A 14207-nucleotide genomic window follows, 5' to 3' on the forward strand; every position below is an offset into this window, starting at 1 on the left:
TTTATTAAAAAAAATTTTCGTAAAATAAAGTTTCTTCACATTTTGTTTCTATTGATTAATCATTAATACTTTAATAATCATTAAATTCTAATTGGAAACTGATGTGTGAAATCATGTCGAGGTGACTTATACAGATGTCATTCGACTTTTCATCGTCTCGAGGTTATTATAATGAAACTCGACTAGTTACGGGACGACGGCTGAGACAAAAGATAATATGTAACTAGATAAAACACGTATACTTTGATATAGGACGTTGCACCATGAGAGCAATAAAACCATGAATAAAAATAGAAAGTACATTTAAGATTAAATTTAGAAAAATTTAAAAAAATGTATGTATTAATAAAGAATTGATTAAAAAAGAATATAAATAAAATGCAACAAATAATATTTATAATCATCTATTTTTTTTATTAGATAGTATGTTAATATATACATATTTACATATATATATATATATATATATATATATATATATATTTAATTAAAAAAAATGTATATATATTTTAAATACTATCTATAATAAAAATATTAATAAATAATTATAAATTGTACAAAGTGATGTTTCATAATATTTTTATATTATAAAAATAATTTAAAAAAAATTCTATATAAAATTACATTATAACTTTATAATTAAAAAAGAGAAATTAATTACGAAGAAATACACGTATATATTATATATTGTATATTATATATGTAACAATACGTTTGAAGATAATCAAATTTTTAACTAAATCTATATATGTACAACACGTACCATGAGACTGTCTCTATTTACAAATAATTAATCCTTTCATTTCGCAATCTCAATGTTTTAGGGCTATAATTTTAACTGCGTACTAATATTATTAACAACAAGAAAGGTGATCGATAAAAGCGAAAAGATTGCAAAAATTCGATCAGCGACGCCGAAATCCATTCTCTCGTTTCTCTCTCTCTGACGCGTCACGAAAGAAAATTGTTCAACGGCGCCTCGTCAATACGTGAATACGATAAGTATGCGCGACTATTCCACATCTCCTTCTTATCAGCAAAACTTCAAACGCAGTTATCCACACGGGCGATTCAATTTCCGAATGACCCAATTTCGCAACGTCACCGCCGTACGCATACACGCGTGTGCTGCATTTACCCCAGAGGATCGCCCATGTTTTCCACGTGTTCCACGAAAGTTCGTTTAGCTTGACACGCGCGGAGTGATAACGCGTTATCAGATACAAGACGCCGCGATATCGAAAAGATGTTAGATGCCTTTCTAGTTTTCGATAAAATTTTTGACGTACTTTTGACCTCCAGCTTTTACCCCGAACGGACATCGGGACAGAGAAAAAAGGTTCTTGGCACGTACATATTTTTTTTTTTCAAGGTTTAATTTTGACTATAACCTTTTCGTGACAGAGACAACAACCGTCACAAAGTCATTTTGCATGCGTCGAATTTACATATTTACTAGCGGGCACAAATAAATAAGAAATTATCATACATTTTTTTGCTTACGTTTTCCTTATCAGTACTTAATTTAAAGTTAAACAACGCGCGAAATGTTACTATCATGTCTTGATAGCTATTACCGATATCATTTCATGTCTGTAGTGAGATTAAAAAGCTATTTTTTAGACACTCTTTGCATTTAATGCCAATATTTCACGTATGCGCGTGTATGACATAAAACAATCATATACTCTTACATATTAATTTTTTATTAGATGTAGATATTATAATAGCAAATTTTTCAAAATTGCGTCATCCTCTCTCTCGTCCTTCTTTTAACCAGAATACAGACCTTTTCTGTGACCAAACCTTATTTACATCAGCAATTATTAGGAGACAAGGTTTTCTATTAAAGCGGAAAATTCGGAAAAGAAAGAAGAGAAAGGAAAAACTATTGGCAATTTTTCCTCTTTATCTTCTTGTCTATATTCCATTTTTCTACATAGAATTACTTCCACATATTTCATTGTAAGACATTTATCTCTTATTAGTTTTTGTATTCCTTTCTTCACAGATCATTGCCGCTCTTGTATTACGGACAGTTTTCTATATGCATAGAAATATATATATATATTTAACGCTTTCTCAAAAACTGCGAAAAATTCTTCTACATTTTTTTATAAAAACAAGGTGAAATAATTCAGAATTCGAAAGATGTACAATATACAATCGAGCGTGCCGAGCAAAATTTCTCAAAGAATTTAAGGTGCAAATAACAGTGTACCGAATGCATTGTTATGTAAGGCGAAACGCAATACCGAGGTCAATGATCATCGTCGTATTGTCTATTTTTGTACGCCTTCTCCATTCTCTATAGTTATTTGTTATAAGATTTCGTCATGCAAATAACATTTTCGTGATCTCTTTACATATTTTAAATATTTGTAACGTCTGCATTATTGCATGATTTGTTTAAAAGCGACATTTTCGCAAAAAGCCTTTTCTGAAAAAACAAACATTTTGAAAAAAGTATGCACTCTGTTATATTTAAGTCAAAACTACGGTTATGCATTTGAAACACGTAGAGAGAGAGAGAGAGAGAGAGATTTCTATTTTTTGAAGAATGATTTTTAAAAACACAAGTTTCCGAAAACGTTCTTTGATTTTTGCAGTTATCGTGTTTGCTTTTCTCAACCGAATTTTCCGAAATTTACAGTACCTATGCGACTTTTTGGTTTCCCTATAAGTTGCTATCATCGACTATTATTTCCCGATTATTTTACAGAGGATGTCAAACAATCATTCCGCCATGCATCCAAGGCCAGCGTCCCTCTTCCGTTCGTCGCCTATGCACTTTGTGAGCGTCAACAAAACAGCTAGATGGCCTCTCGGGTGAGAAGAAGCCGGTGAGAGTGCGGTAAAAGAATGGAGGAGAAAAAAAAATCAAGAAAATTCTCGGCTTGCGCGCGAACAAGCGTTCAACGTTCACGCGTGCTCGCCCTCGTGCTTGAGTGCGGCGGAGCAGTGCGACGTACGCGTGTGTACACATGCTGATCGCGCTGCGTGCGTGCGTGCATGAATGCTCGCGCGGGCATTAGTGACGCATATAAGTGCGCACCGAGTGTAAGTAGGCCACGGTGCTTTCACACGATAAGACCTTATCAGAGGCGTGCGCGCGTACGCCTTTGGTTCGTATCGTGTGTGTGTATCTCCGTCCCCCCCCCTCCCCCCCCATCGTCCCTTCCTGCGCCTGTTGGCACTGCCGCCCCCCTGGAACTCACCGACTGCGCCCTCATGATCTCGAGAGATCTCCCTTCCCTCTCTTTCACTCTCCGCATCACTCACTTCAGCTCTTTCATGTATATAAGCGCCGTCCTCTCTTTCTCTATCCTCCAGGTCTCTCTCTTTCGTTGGTAATATCAACAGATTATCCATTCTTCTCCCTTGTTGTTGTATGCTATGGGATATAGTATTTTTCTTTTTCTCGGATGATTCTCGTGTGTGTTATCTATAAAATTCTTGTCTCTAAATTTCCGCGGTAAGATAACAATAAGCATCACAAAGCATCACAAGTACTTATCTCTTCAAATCGCTGGGTTCAGTTTGTATGAATGATCTAGAACATGTACTGCATTTATATATGTATATAATTATAAAAGATATTTTACAATTTATTAAAAGAGAGACGGAGAAACAGACTCAGAACAGAGAAAGACTCTCCGTCTTTCTCTTTCGCGGAGAGATGATAGGAATATCAATAATACTATTTTGAAATTAATATAAAGCATGAGGAAAATTATAATTTACAAAATGTTTATTATATTTTCTTAAATTTATATATATATTCAGATCTCAAAATGTCTTGCTATATAAGATGCTATATAAAATGATAATGGAAATAATAATATAATATGATTAATTATTTTTATTTTAGAAATAAATATTTTAGAAAAAATTAAAAATAAACCTAATAACAAGTGACGTATCTTGTGAAATTATTTCAAAAATAAAAATAATTAGATTACATCACAATATATGTGATATTTTAGAATAGTTTTACAAAGTGCACAAATACGGTCAGAAAATGAATATTTACGACCTGTAATAAAAACGAAAATGAAAATTTCGAAACCGATTGTCAGTATCTACGTCTAACAGAAGTTTAATTTTTACGATTACAACGAAGAGGAAAAAAAATAGAGTAGTTAAACTAGAAACTGAAATGGAAATAGAGCAATATATTGTTAGAGAAAAAAGGGTAACCTTGCGACAAAAGAGTGATTTTCTTGAAATGCGCAGCCATCCTTCTATCCTATTTTACGAGGTCAGAGATGTGGGAAACGAAAGATTCCTTGCTGTCAAAATTCTTACATTCGACGTTTTTTATTTCCGACATTTATTGGAGCATTTTCTGATGGAGTTCAGCCTGTTGCGAAACAATTTTGTGCACACTAACCGAAAAAATTTTATGAAAACTGGAAGATTTCTAAAGATTCGTTTTTAGAATATATTCTTTTACTTTACTTTTATTTATATTTTCTGCATTTTTAATTAAAATAAAGAAAAATATAAAGGGCACAAACGTGTATTCTAGAATTTTATAATTTTATAATTTGATTACAGATATGATTTTTTTATCATTTAACAGCCAGACTTAAAACATAGCCGATATCAATATAGTTTTTCCGAGTTACAAAACGATTATTAATAAAGCGGTTTCAGCAGAAATTAAATTTCTACGTAATAAACGTTTATTTTCCACTTGAATTTAAATGCCAATCTAATTTGCATTATTTCATAAAACTTGTATATACATACAGATATATGTACGAGAGAAATTTTCTTCGCACGAACACGCTTGCGATGCACGACGAGATTTTCGCGACGTATCACGTCCCTGGATCGCATCGGGACGCGTTAACGCGACGTACAAATAACAATGTGGGGACCTTGAGACCGCAACGGTGCAAGGCATCGAGAGCGCGAAACGCTCGCATAACGTTACGGCATTACATAATGATGCGTGAATGCAACGTCGCGTCTGCTGCGCTCGAAAGCAGGGCGAAAAGATCAGGATCGTGCAGAAAAACGCGCGGGAAGGTGCACGGTGCACGTGCGCATTAAATGCGTACTTTAACGATGTGTGTGTGTGTGTGTGTCAAGTCAAGATAACAGAAGATTGTACCAATCGATTTATCGTATAGCGACTTTTATCGCGCCGCGACTACTCTCAAAATATCAACAATTAACGCCGTTCTATTAAAGAAAGCATGATTCCGTTTCTAATCTCAAGTATGTATTCTGTCAACAATAATCGATAGCGGATTCCACACGTGTCGCGGCGATGTTATAACAAATCTTAGAAAGAAACTGGGTAAATAATTTTTTATATCAATGTAATCGACAACGCGCTCCATCGTGCAACACGTGGAATTGATTAACGTAATAGCGCGTTATATTTTTTAAGCGGTAACGCAGAACATATATCTTTTTCTCTTCACCACACAACATAGTCGTGTTTCGAGAGAGGAAAAATTCTTTAAATATTTCTTTGAAATTTCTCAACCGCTTTTCTGAGCTCGCACTTTTCTCTGTCTATTCCCTGTATGATGAAACATTTCTCGCGTTTTTATCGTCGATAATATTCGTTTGCATTCTTTCAAATATTTTCTAGAAATGTAAAAAATGAGATAATAGCAATAAGCACAATTACTCGTTATCACGGAAAATCGTGATTGGATGCAACAAATATAAGCATATGGATGAGAAGAATACTGTCATAAAAATATTATTGCAATTGCGTCGTCTAAAATATGTAAAAATATTGCGCACGGCGACAAGAAATGGTGATTATAGAAAAGAAAGCCAAGATATGCGAACAACGCAGTTAGGAATGACCGTGAATCAATATGTGACGTGAATTTGCGTGAATTGTGAGACTTTAATCAGTTACGCGAACCGCCGTCACTGCATAATTGAATGACATTTCACCACGATTATTCCTTAATCTTCATCTCGTGCACGTTTCATTTTATTGAGATTATAATTATTTTATACAAATTTTATATACAAAATGGTGTTCTTAATTCCAGAGAGAAACAGAAATAGAAGAGCTTCTCTTTCTGTATATATGATGTATGTTATAGCCTCTATTCTTCGTATTCTACTTTTAATTAGCAATTGACAAAGAATTTAACAAAGGACAATTTTTCTAGAAATAATTGCGCGATATTTGCTTGTGCGCGTGTCTCTTCTTGATTCTCGTCACTTGGATGCATCGACTCCGACCGATGCCGCGCGATTGCGTCAACGCCTCTAACTCTTAACCGTTTCCATCGACGATACGAGAACTGTCGTTTCAGAAAGACGACCTCTTATGCAACCTCGTCGTTGTTTTTTTCCTATTTTTCTTACGGCGAGGCGCGTGTGTGCGAGCGCGCGAGCGAGCGCGTATTCTTCTTTGGAAAGTCGAGGTCTCGCGGCTTATTATCTGGCTACGTGGAAATGAGACCTTATCGTTCGTCGCCAACGCGCAGATTCGTCACGATCTGTGCTCCGTCGTTTCGCGAAAACTTTCGCGATCGCGTAACTCGCCTTTCACTTTCGAAAAATCGTATTGATAATGAGTGATGAGCGCTTTATCAATCCGATACAATTTTAATATGAATTTTTTTCCAAGAGACTTAATGGCTTTATATTGTCGGATAATTTGATCCGCAAAGCAATGTTTGATGAAAATGTATCAATGTTCATTTTATTTTAGAATAAAAGAATTATAGATTTTTTTCTAATTTCTTATTATTCTTTATTATTATTGTCGGCTAAAGATTCTCGTGTTATTTAAGACTATTCTCCGCGTGAGTCATATTTTGAAAAACATTTTGATGTACGCAAAAAAATTTACAGAAAATGTTAATCATCTTCTTCACGATGATACGTTCCACACAGTTAGTCGGAATCTTTCTTGGCAAGAAGTTGTTTACGATTGCGTTTTTGCGGAAAATACCTTCCGGGGCTAGAATACTCGCATGCTTCGATTCTATTTCGACGAACGGGAGCGGACACGCTAGCGTATTTCTGTCACCTACTACGTACAAAGTAGAAGGTTACCGCATGACATCAGTCCGGGAGCCATTACTATACTCTATTACCAAGTTCCCCGCGATGATAGCACAATTGCATTTTCTTCTATTACGAGAGTTACGGGCTCGCGATCGTCTATTAGGAATCTCGACGGCGAGAGATCGCCGATGGAAACGTCGAATGGGATAAAGCGGCGCGATGCACGACACGCGCGTCGTCGCTCGGAGATGCAAGCGGGACTCTTCAAGGTAATTAAAATCTTTGATACGAGCGATTAGCGGATGAGTTTTTATTGACTGAAACAAGAACAGATCCGTGCGCGCGATAAGACGCGCATGCACGAGAGAAACGTCGGGCGCGACACGGGTCTCTCTTATGCACTTAATAAAACTACATAACGATGTCAGGCTTACGCAATCAGTTTCGCACATTTTCAATTGTCTAAAGCATCGGGGTTGCAAACTGGGGCGCGAGGAAATTTCTCGAGCAATAATATACAATAATATGAAGCGTATATTAATATATCCAATTCTCTCTCGGCAGGAAAAAAGAATATTAATATTTTTCAATTTATTTTTCAATTTATTTTTGTTTATTAATTTATTATGTAATGCTATGTTTAAGGACAATATAAAGGGATGTAATGCTAAAAGTTTCGAAGAAGCCTAGTTCGAAGCAAGCGACAAGTTTGTTGCGATTAAATTTTTAATTTAATTCAACGTAACAATTTTTTTATCTATTTAATCACTTCTGTGCCATTTAATATGCTAATTGCATAATGAAAGAGTAGTTCGCTAATTTTTATTACAAACGATTGCCTTGTGAATGGGCGCGCGTCTGCCGCGCCGGAGAAGCGTTAGAAAGAGTAGCGTTTGTCGCGACCTAAAGTCACACATTCGCTCGACGAACGAGCTCGGCATGCTGATATTTTGCAAGACGCGCAAATATGTGCATAAATAGATGTGCCCATCTTGTAATCATTACGCGAATAGTTCCGAGGCGCTCCTCGGTCTTAACGGCCGTATCTTTTCGCTTCGTGAAAGCAGGACGGCAATGAAGTCGGATTATCTTCTTCGCGCCGAGATGACTTCATCGAATGTGTTTCTTCAAGTTAACGATTTATTAAGAACAATTTTAAACAAAGCTACTCTTCTCTCTGTCCACTCTACACGCAATGTACAATTTTTAAAAATTATAAAATATTGACGAGCGATTGATTTTCTCCGATTGCGCAGCTTTCGGTGATCAGTCATCATAGATTGACAATGATTTTGATGCTCGAGGCCGCCGCGCGGGAAATCGTTGATTCGATCGGCTTAACAGCGCAGCGCGTAAATAAGTGCTCCATCAATGCTAATGACGAGCGCACACGCCCGTGCAACCTCGTTCTTATTTTAGAATCCACTCGTATCTTTCCGCGAAAAGGTGTTACCGCCTTTCATTAAGCGTCGTGCGACAAAAAGCGCGGCGCGCTCTGGGACGTCCGTGATTCCTTTCGCCTGATTATCATCGATTAGTCCGACATATGTGTATTTTTTTTTTTTTCTTTTACTGTGTGCAATAAAGTCGCATCATAATTATTATATCAAATGGCATATAATATGGTGGTTTATTTTCAGAACGATTTTGCAATAGGTGCGCACGTGCGGAGAAACAAAGCTTAGCTATTAATCTTTAGCTCTTGGTCAATAATAAGGGCTTTGTCAATGATATTATTTAACGATAGATTTATCTCTGAATATGAAAAAAGTTTAATTATTATAAGTGTTGTATTTATCTTTAATAATTCTTTATATACCAAGGACTTAAGTACAGTATAAAATGCATAACATCAGATACCTCGCAGTTACTTCTAAATCTAGATATTTTTTATTTTTTAATTAAAAAAAAAAAAGTAATTTTTTTTAAATTTTTAAAGTTTCAGTGGATGTCAACGATATTTTATAGCCAATCGTTCTACACAAGAGCGAGGTAGTACGCTTAATTAACGTGCGTAACTCGCGTGAGTGTGAGGTGGCAACCTTGAAACTAGGCACCACCTCCACCTTCGTCATCACTTCCATCAACTGTACCACCACTAACTCTCATGCAATGGGCGAGTCGACCGACAGCCGGTAGCAGGCACCAGCAGCAGCAGCAGCAGCAGCAGCAGTGGCGGCGCTTTTAACAGCAACGCACAGCAACAACTAATAGAACAAGAGGAGAAAGGGCTTACAAGAGGGAGGGAGGGGGGGGGGGTTATAGGGCAGGAGCTACGGCGTTGGCGGAATGAAAGAGAAGGTTTCCCTTCCCACACGCGGCCCTTTCCTTTTCCTGCAACTCTCCCTCCCGGGACCCTCCTTTCTCGCGCTCTCCCTTCGGTGCTCTTATAGCTATGCTAGCACGTCGCGCAAACGCGGGAAGCACAAACCGGATTCGCAATAAAACGAATCCCATCTCGAAATGCGCGCGAGACCAACTACGGAGGATCTAAACCTACACGCGCTCAAACTGGATCCTCTCTTGCATCTTTCTCTTTCCTCCCTCTCTCTCCGCGCCCTCGCCCTCATCTCGCCCCGGCTATCTCTTAACGTTCCTCGCTGCTACTTCCTCTCCCTTTGCCTTTCGCCGCGACCTCTCTTTCTCCGAGAGATTCACTCGTTTTCTCTCTCGCTCGTCGAGTGAAAGGGACGCGGAAAGAAGGGATGATCGAACCTGTGCGTCGCACTGTGAGAAAGGTGCAAGTACAATCGTTGTCCGACCGTCTGGACGAGGGCAGTTAGAAAAGACTGGAGGAGAGAGAGAGAGAGAGAGAGAGAGAGAAAGAAAAAGAGAGTAAAAAAAAAGATTAATAAGAAGGGCTGGACGAAATAAAAAGAAGCGAGCAGAATTGGAAATAGTATCGAAAGGAAGGGTGAAATTGTCTCACGAGAGAAAAATTGGGATAAATTATTCTCTTTTCAAATATCATCCTGCATCATTAATCTCTGCCTTTGACGCGTTCAACAGCAATATATAATTTTCGAAATTAAGAAAAAAAATTAGGTATTTATATTTTCATAATTACAGTGATAACAGTGTTTTTATTTTATTTCGACTGACACATTTGTAAAAATAAAGACAGTGAATTAGATTGTATCTAATTATAATCATGTATGAGTCATTGAATTAAGAACGCTTGTTATATGACTATGATAAGGAGATTACGGTTAATACCAAAAAATTTTAAAACTATTACAATTTCAAAAACTACTATATTTTCTTTTTGTTAGTTAAAACAAAACATGGATTAATATTTTATAATTTAATTATTATTTTTGATATTAAAAAATTTATTGATACGTACATAAATATTTAAAAATTTATTGTAATGTAATTATTTAAGTTTTTATTTTGCAATTAAAAAATTTTAATCGACAATAAATAAATTGAGATAAATGATAATAGACGAAAACAGATCGAAGAAAATTTTCAGAAAGCGAATCATCATAAGTGCAAGAATATGTCGTTTTAAAAAAAAACCGAGGCTCAGAATCTCGAAAGCGTAAACACATTACGAAGGCGGGAACAGGGGAAAGAGCAAAGTGTTTAATTGCATGTATGCCGAGGCACCGAGTGGAGGAGGACCTTGTGATTCTCCCCCTTCTCTCTCTCTCTCTCTCTCTCTCTCTCTCTTTTTCTCTCCTTCTTTCTCTTCTTTTTCCTCTTTTTCGCGCATAATGATAAACAGCAGCCGTGTACTCCCTACAGCGATTACGCAACGCCGCTTGGCCTTCTCTCGTGTACCGATTGTAAATTAGACCGCATCATAAATAAATAAATAGCGCGCAAACGACATCACCGATCGTCGTCGGCTAAATCGACGGACCGGATTCGCGACAATCAAACAAGCGTGACAATTATACCGCGCAATTAATATATCGCACGAGTGATAGCGGTGTGCAAATACTTGCGAGCAGGCGTGAGAAACGCGCAGCGCTTCTTCCGGAAATAATACGCCTTTGCTCTTATACGATTCGATTCAGCTTGACTCGATGTATTATTCAGCGATAAATCATTTCGCCCGCTAGCGATATTTCTTTATTTTTTTTTTCTATTTCGAATATGCACGGTCGAAGTTTTATTCGCGAAACAGACACAGTGTGCAAAAACATCGATTAATCGTCGATATCCGGGCGTGCTAATCTCCAGGAATCTGTATACGAGGGATATTACCCGCTCGTAAGTCTATATTTGCCCACAAAAGGTCACGGATTTCTCATCGATTAACGATTAAATGATTGGTTGAGCAGTTGACATTTTTCACGGTTATACAAAAAGGGTAAATCTCCCGGGCGAATATTTATTATTCTAATCATTCAAATCATTCATTCTGAAGGTAATCAACAACAACTAAATTGATTAGCAATGAATGTTTTGAGTAAAAAAGACACAAACTATTATATTGATTGTTTTATATTAATTTTATTTGATATACGTGCGATACCGAAGAATTTTACAACTGTATTATATTAAATTTCTTTACTATAAAACATTATTTTTATTAAAATAATTATGCACTAATACATACTCTCTTTGTTACATCGTTTACTACATTAAATAATTTAAACTCGTAATTTATGTGCTTTATCAGAGATTATAAATTTAAAATTTAATTTAAAAAACGAAGTTATGATTATACGCCGTGATGTCGGACATTCCCAAGTGCATCATTAAATATAAGACGTCTGATTAAAGATTTTAAAAGAATTAAATAAATTTTGCAATTCAAGCGTCGTTTCGTCAGCTGTTTTATACAGATAAAGACGCGAAAGGCGGGAAGGAGCAAGACCGCGTTGAAAAGGTAAAGGCGCCGTCACACCGAACTGCATCAGCTGTTCCACGACCTCCTTTCCACGCGGCCCTCGAACGAGATTCGTCTGGCGCGCTAAGTATAGCCGTCGATCGAGTTGCTGCAATCATCGTGCGTATCACAGATTCGCCGATCGCTGATGACAATCCGCCGTGACGGCGGAAAAAATGGAGCTGTCAGATCGCGAGTTATAAAGCAACGGCGGCGCAGCATATTAAATAACAAATCTACGATAACAATCAAACATTTACGCGCGATTTCGTTAATAAGCGACACGCGCGTTTCTTTGCATATCCCAGTCGACTTGCGTAACGCACTTTTCAGCTGACCCGTTTCGGCTGATCCGACTCTCGTTTCAAAAGATTGAAGACAATCGCGCGACTTCAATGAAAGCTTTGTTATATAAAATAATGACGAAGCAATACATTTATTAATGCACGTATATCCTTCAACATAGTGGTTTGTGCACAAAATCGCATATTCTCATACCTAAAGATTGATAATTAATCCCCGTAATGCGTGCTTTAATTCTTATTCGTTTGTCAGAGTATGATGTCGTAAACTAGAATTGAAACCGATGTAATATTGCCGATTTCATTTTTCAATGCCGATAAATGTAAGCGCGGAGATTGTTTTCGTGCGCCTGCAGCATCGAAATCTTTGACTTCACCAAAATTATACCGTTTTCGATCCTTGCTCTACGTTTGATTGCGAGCTACGTGTTCGCCGATCGAACGAAACTCCACGTTTCCTGGCGAACGAAGGTAACGGACATTAAACCGGCCGTGTTTACCGTCGAATCGTTCAAGCATTTCGCGATCGATTGCTCGTAAAACGCCATCGCAAGCAACGACCAGCATGTCGATATAATTCTTGATGAGAAAGAGATCTTTATGCTGCGCCTTTGTTTTTTTATTTTCAAAAAACAAGTGCAAATGAAAAAGAGGAAAAAAAACGAGAGCGATATAGAAAGATAGAGAGGAAGAAGTGGACAAAGTGTTGGGTGGAGAAAGGCGAGAGAAAGGAAAAGATAGCGTGATAAAGCGATCGATCTGTTGTTTCGTGAACGTTTAAAGATAGTACGCCGATTTTTCTGAGGCGGATAAAAAACGCAAGAAGAATGCAAGTTAAAAGCAAGTAAAAAAAAAAAAATAAAAAAAGAGAGTTTAATTAATACGATTTGATATGTTATATAATATTTGTTATGATAAAATATTTTTCTTTTTAAATACCTTTCAAATACTCAAATTATTTTGCATTTTATTTGAAATAAAATGTTGAAAGATTGCTATTTCCAGAGAAACAGTAAAAAAATATTGTAATTTTCGTAATTTAACAGATTTCATAATTTCAATGATGAGTTGAAAAAATTATATTCGAAAATGGCGGATAATCAATACAAAGATAACTTAGAAGTCTAAAATAGAAGAGATACAACAATATATATTGCGAGTTAATGTAAAAAGAAAGAAATGAATAGAAAGATCGATGAGTTGGCATTAAAGAGAGGAGACTCTGGTTAAAGCGTTATAATAGCATAATAGAAAAATGGCAGAGAAAAGGAAACATGGGTCAGGACGTAGGAGTGGCGATACATCACCAATGCTGAGCTTGAAGAAAATAAAATGTATAGAAATAGAAAAAGATGGAAGGAATGAGGAGGCGGAGTAAGAAGTTGTATGGATACAGTATGGAGTCCACAACCAAAGTGATGAATTGCAAGAAGAAAAAAGAAATGAGAGAAAAGCAAAAACGGAAGGGATGAAAGGGCGGAGTAGAAATTGCAGGTACAGCGCGAAGAGGGAAGGAAAGAAACGCGCGAGAGAATGAACGAATGATGTGGCGGAAGGAACGTGTCAGGAAGTTGTGAAGGACACACAAGGGACCAGGAAGAAGCGCCGCAATCGCACGGTGATCCTAGCAGCCTTCTCTCTTTCTCATTCTCTGGCTTCCATTCTTACATATTACGCGCACTCTTACATTACGCCATTGCGACGACGAGGAGCGTCTCTATTTCGATATGTCCGAATGAGGAAGACAGTACATAGACCACATATCCAGCCTAGTATACGTACATATCGCGGTAGAGAGGTATTGAGAGAAAGATAAAGAAATGGAAAGGGAATCTGACAATGAGAGAGCCGAGATGGAGGGAGAGAGAACGAATCAGAATAGATGAAAGGATGTGAGAGAAAGGGAGAAAAAGAGACAGATAGAAAGATAGCAAGGAGAATCATGATCCAATAAAAACAGATAGAGACCAGAGAGTTTGCTCTTATCGTGACGCCTGCGCTTGTGCATGTGCATTCTGAGAGTGCACGTAAGCCACACGCGTACGCGCACACATATGATTGCT

At 37.1% G+C, this 14207-nt stretch overlaps 2 protein-coding genes and 1 long non-coding RNA gene across 3 annotated transcripts in view; 2 read left to right on the plus strand and 1 right to left on the minus strand.

The window, feature by feature from the left end:
- LOC126853668 (tyrosine-protein kinase Dnt-like) overlaps positions 1-14207 on the plus strand; it is a 172259-nt gene that overhangs the window by 77159 nt on the left and 80893 nt on the right. The window lies entirely within an intron of this gene.
- Positions 1-14207, plus strand: part of LOC126853671 (transcription factor Ken 2) — an 89964-nt gene that overhangs the window by 40790 nt on the left and 34967 nt on the right. The gene's annotated exons all lie outside the window — the stretch shown is intronic.
- The window catches only part of LOC126853748 (uncharacterized), a 3783-nt gene continuing 654 nt past the window's right edge, over positions 11079-14207 (minus strand). Inside the window, exon 2 of the long non-coding RNA XR_007687993.1 lies at positions 11079-11951. This is a non-coding gene — a long non-coding RNA (uncharacterized LOC126853748). The remainder of the gene's footprint in view (positions 11952-14207) is intronic.

This window comes from Cataglyphis hispanica, chromosome 12, assembly GCF_021464435.1.
Source record: "Cataglyphis hispanica isolate Lineage 1 chromosome 12, ULB_Chis1_1.0, whole genome shotgun sequence".
In the NCBI taxonomy this organism is placed as follows: domain Eukaryota; kingdom Metazoa; phylum Arthropoda; class Insecta; order Hymenoptera; family Formicidae; genus Cataglyphis; species Cataglyphis hispanica.